The sequence below is a fragment of the Onychostoma macrolepis genome, chromosome 07 (assembly GCF_012432095.1).
Source record: "Onychostoma macrolepis isolate SWU-2019 chromosome 07, ASM1243209v1, whole genome shotgun sequence".
In the NCBI taxonomy this organism is placed as follows: Eukaryota; Metazoa; Chordata; class Actinopteri; order Cypriniformes; family Cyprinidae; genus Onychostoma; species Onychostoma macrolepis.
In genome coordinates this window covers 31,979,470-31,984,901 of record NC_081161.1, presented here as the reverse complement: position 1 = coordinate 31,984,901, position 5,432 = coordinate 31,979,470, and the positions used below count along the sequence as shown (strand labels likewise).

At 40.9% G+C, this 5,432-nt stretch overlaps 1 long non-coding RNA gene across 1 annotated transcript; it reads left to right on the top strand.

The window, feature by feature from the left end:
• Window positions 1-2,257: 2,257 nt before the first annotated feature.
• Window positions 2,258-5,109, top strand: LOC131544500 (uncharacterized). Its single transcript, XR_009272154.1, has 3 exons — window positions 2,258-2,488; window positions 3,353-3,467; window positions 4,783-5,109. It is a non-coding gene; the product is annotated as an uncharacterized LOC131544500 (long non-coding RNA).
• Window positions 5,110-5,432: the final 323 nt, after the last annotated feature.

Sequence of the window (5,432 nt, the reverse complement as noted above, 5' to 3'; positions counted from 1 at the left end):
TTTTAAGACTGCATCAGACAGTTGTCCGACTGGAGCTTTTTTTTTTAAGAGCGAGAACGATGCATCATGCAGTGCCGCACTGTCAGAAAATATTTTATGGGCAAACAGCACGCAAAGCGCTAATTTAAAGCTTGAATCCCTCTCATCGTGACACAACAAAGAGGGAGGTTGACAAACAGCTGGCAAGTGGGCAATTACTAGTGACAGAATACATTTTGAAGCTGCATTAGGCAAATTCATTTGACAGTTGCTCAATACGATTCTATAACATGACTGGATTATATGCTGAAAGCTCCAGCAGATGCTGCAAAGTGCATGAAAGTATTTTTAATAATGCATCTTTGAATCGCGGCGAACGGAATTGGCGGAGGAGCCGCTGCAGTGTGATCAGAGCGCCTCAGGATCTGAGCTATCATCAGGACAATTGGAGAAATGACTCAGTTCCTTTTGTAGCAATAGGTCATTTTCTTAGATCAGAAACTTCTCATAACTATTAAATGTGAAAAAGCATTAGAAAAGCATTAGAGCAATTTTTCTACTCGATTTCAGCTAAGTTATCCTCTGTATTAATCCTCCTCTTATGTTCAAAGCCTCCATGTCCCTTTTTTTTTTTTTCTTTTTTTTTGGAGAGGGGCCACCAGTGGTGGACTTGTCTCAGTTGGTGTTGTAGACGAGATTCTTTTTAACTGCTTGGTAGTTTCTATAAATGTGATCGTTTAGTGGTATGGTTTTCGCATTTTTACTGCTTTTTTAAAAGCTTTTGACATTTTGATAATAACTCGACAGGAAAGATTCACGCGAGTTTCCGGCGTCACAATGGCGGGTAGATCATGATAGAATTTTCATCTTTGAAAGGTATGATTAAAATAGACACAACTGTGAATGCATGCTTTCTGCCACTTACTTCAGCTGTAAAACTGTGCAACTGTATTATCAAAGATGATATCATTTATTCACTCATTCATTTGGAATTTAAAATATAAAAATTTTAAAACACTTTAATTATCAAAAATATCAATTAAATAAATGAATCAACAAACACATACATGCATACTTTTTATTGGCTTTCATGAACGCACGAGATACAGAATTAAAGTGGGCAATGAAATACACTGCTGACTGCACATGTAAACTAGAGTTACTCAACTAAATTACCTGAGCACTTTCTCTCTCTGTCTCTCCCTCCCGCTCTCTTTCTCACTTTCACATACACAGAAGCTCAAAATGAGGCTAATTTGCGAAGGGATCCAAGGCTGTATTGGCCAGCAACACATTTCTAATTATCACTGCAGCTCTACAGTGATTACTCACTCAGTCTCTTTTGGTGGCCCGCTGAAGTGTGTGTGGCTGAAAAATGGATGAGATCTTTGTCACTCAAATCACTGTGTGTTTTTAAGTGCTTTGGATGGGTCCATCATGCATTATGGAGCATAGTGGAGGGACTAAGGGAGCATTAACAACTTTCTTGGCTTCTTCGTTGCTTTTATGATTCTGTAAGTGTCACGGGTATTGTGGACAGCATGAGAGATGCACAGCATCGGCTGTTTTAATATAGATTTATGTTTAATGTAAAGTTTAGACCTAATTAATCTGAGAGCGATACCACATGCTTAAAGATTCATTCTACGCTAGCTGAGGCAGCTAATACCACCCATCTGTGGTGCTGAGGAGGAGCTTTTAGTGGAGTTTAAACAGATTAGGCTAGTCAGCTTCGCTTTGATATTAGCTGCTGTTTTCTTTAGATTGCAGATGTACAGTCCTTGTGTAAAGGCACAGAGATAAGATTAAGAGTATAACTGTGCCACAGCACACTGTCCTAAACTAAAATGCTAATAATAGAAGAAATAGACATTTTCACAAAAAGGGCATGTAATTCTAGGAGCAAGACTTGACGTTGCAGCGAATGTCCAAACTTTAATCCTCAAATATTGCAATAGTTATTTCACCATCACTGACACACAATGGTAACCTTAAAATCTTTTAAATTGGAAATATGTAAAAACTAAGACTTGATCTGTTCTTCGAGATTTCCATAGCCGTAGTAATTGTCTCCGAATATGAGAACGCTTCATACGTATACTGACCGTAAATGAAAATGGTAAGAGGATTGTTATCATGTGGCAACAGTTTCTGCTTCCCATCACAGTTGCCTTATCATAAAGTTATTTCAAGCCAAAAGATGTAATTCCTTTAGTGTTCATTTAAAAGCATTGTTAACATGCTGACTGTAAGTGTTGTCCAGGATTAGTGTCCAAAGACCCAGCAGACCCTCATTGTGTGGTTTTTGTGTGCATGTGTGTGTAGAGTATTTGATTTCCCTTAAGGGCACTAGCACAGGCTCCAGTACAGTTAGAGAGACTTGGCAGGTTCCTATCTGCTCAGGGTCATCCATTATTGAAGGCTTGATGGGGAATAAGTCAGACTTCATGGCCAATGAGAGCACCGTCCTGCGCCTGAAGCTTGTGGAGTTGTTCTAACAATCAGACAGGTAAGTTAGCAGAGAAGCTACAGCACTGCAACAGGACGAACACTTTCTGTTGCACTTCTGTATTCACACTTTAACTAAATGAAAATTCTATCATCATTTCTATGGTGGCCCAGTAGTGCACAACACCATGAAATCACCACAACACAATGCGTAGGACTAATTTTGTTGTGGCTTGTTTCCACTGTGTTGCGCTAATGTGTTGTGTTGTGCTAATTTCTTAGTGGCACGGGTTGTTTCCATTGTGTTCTGCTAATTTCATTGTGTTGTGGAGATTTTGTTGTGTTGTGCACTACTGGGACACTGTACACTTCAGAAAGTTATATTGTTTGTTTTTTTGGACTCCACTGACTTCCGTTATATGGACAAAACCAGTCAAAATATCTTATTATTCTCTTGCACATCACTTTGACTTTTATATTACTAACTGTGCTATCCAGTTTGTCCTAGATTTTCAGACCTTAACTGTAAGAAAAAAACGCTCTCCTGTTGAAAAAAATTGTAAAGGTTTCTGTGCGAAGTGCATGAATATTTAATGATGTAAGCGCTGATCAGTTTATGACTGGTTGTAAACAGTTGACATTACGTTCTAAGGGGTCATCCACACAGAACACGTTTTTGCATTTTAAAACACAAGACGAAGGTCAGTGGAATAAAAAAACACAAGGTCTAGAGACACATTTTTAAGTTATGATTTCACCAAAAAAAAATTCCTAGCCGTCTTTTAAAATTGTCAAAGTGAAACATTGCTTTATCAAAGACTTAGTTAACCCAAAAATGAATTTTGTGTTGCATGGATGAAATAAAGTCATGCAGTTTTGGAATAACATGAGGGTGAGTAAATGATGACAGAATTTTCATTTTCAGGTGAGCTATCCTTTTAAAAACAGGGTTTAAAAAGATGATAACCTGGGTTTGAGTGCAGTGTGAAAAGCCCAAGAGGGATTCGATCTGGAAAGGCGAATTTCTAGGCTGTAACACGGTAAGACACCTTTGCTTTCTTAACTTTGAGTGATGGGTAATTAAAGCAGGTCATGTCTACCTCATTAAGCGCTCCTCAACCTATGATTCATACTGGGGGTTGTCAGCTGATAAGGATATCTGAAGTGGCCACAAACCTGTAGTTTTACCTCAACCATCCACTTTCCTAGTGGCTATTTAACATTATAACATCAGATGGGACTGTGTACATGAGGGACTTTGGATTTGTTAGATAAATTCATCCATGTGCCATTTAGCCAAGTCCTGTCAGTGTCAGCCTGTCACTCACAGCCAGATCTGACTCATCGGTGAGACTGTTGTGACAGCAGCTGTCTTACGTGGTCTTCCATCTCTTTGCCTTCTAAGCTCACATTGGGTCTAAACGTCAAGATTCTGTTAAGGGCGCCTTCATCAGACATCAGAATCATTGGCGCTCTCTCGCTCCCGCTCTCCTTCTGGTTCCCTTTCTCCTCCCCCGCAGACGCACCTCGGGTTGGCGGAAGCCTCCGTCGTTTCCTTTGTAGTGCACATCTGTTCAGCGTTAAGTGACACAGCTGATTAGCCTCACTCAGGTCTTAATAAGACAAGCTCAGCTCCTCGCCAAACCGAAATCGGTGCTCTTGGGCTTGTCCCCAAGCCACATCCCATCACAAAAGTCCTGACTCAGATTAATACGTCGTCCAGGTTCCATATTCTGGAAGTCTCATTACTAGGAATGAATGTTACGTGGCCTTGTCACCTGGGCGGCAGAGTGTATTTGTTTTATTGCTATTATTGTTTGTTTTTTCACTGCGTGTCAGCTTCAGCAGTTTTGTAGGTAATGATTATCTGTTTATGACATCTTCCCCTCCAGGTGTGTCAGAGGCGATTCGCCGACTCTCGTTTGCTCTCGACTCGCCGCGTGACTTCTGTACGATCTGATTGGACTGACACAGAGGCTTCACACCAGAAATGGCTCACAGTCTATTTGAAATATATGCCAAGACACCGCAAGCATTTGTTATCCACAGTACCTCCAGTTCAAATGCGTATATGAGTTGTCTGTTCGAGTGCATCATACATTATGAATACAGTCAGACATAAATAGCATGTTTTTGGTCATAGTGTGATTTATATAGAGCGGTACACTGCTGTTATTATTCCCCTCCACCAGAGCTATGGCCACATTTGCCTAATTGCACCAGGTGTTCATGTGTATGTGTGCAGGGAGAACAAAGCTGAATAGGCAGCGCTACGCGTCTGAGTTTCTAAGTTTGACCGTGAATGCTGAAAGCGTGTGGGTGTGCGCTCACTCCTGGCTCTCTTTCTCATTGCAGCGGCAAGGGGTCGAACTTCTTTCCACTATCTGCCATTGTCTCCGTTCTGCCCCCCTCTTCGTCGATGCCCCAACTTTGTGATCTGTGTGTCCCAGCCCACCTGTTCAGTGCTCATTACTGTCAGCAGCATGGTTAATAAATATCCAGGTGGAGAGATCTTCCCATCGGCCCTGCTTCATCTCCATAAGTCTCCCTCTACACACACACACACCGTGGATGAGCCTGACAGCGTTCATGATTACACTGTAAGTACGGCCATTTTTCACCCCATGCCCAAACCCTGACACTGCACTCCATCTTACACACAAACACACACACAGGAAAGTACTGAACTTACAAAAAACAGGACTTTTTAAAGTGAGTTTGAGTTTGAAAGATAATGTTTGAATAGCGGCCCAATGTTTTATTGTGCTGGTAGGAGGCAAGTTGCATTGAGTGGAGAAACTATTTTCATTGCTTGGTTGAAGAATTTTTTCACCATCCCAAGACTGTTTAAAACTTCATGAACTCCACAAAACCTCTTTTCACTTCAGGACATATTGTTAATGTTTCCAAATATAACTTGCAGAATGTGGAGCTTTTACTAAAATGATTGTGGATTAGCAGTGGCCCTCAACTGGTTTGGCGTCAGGATACAGATTTTACAAGTG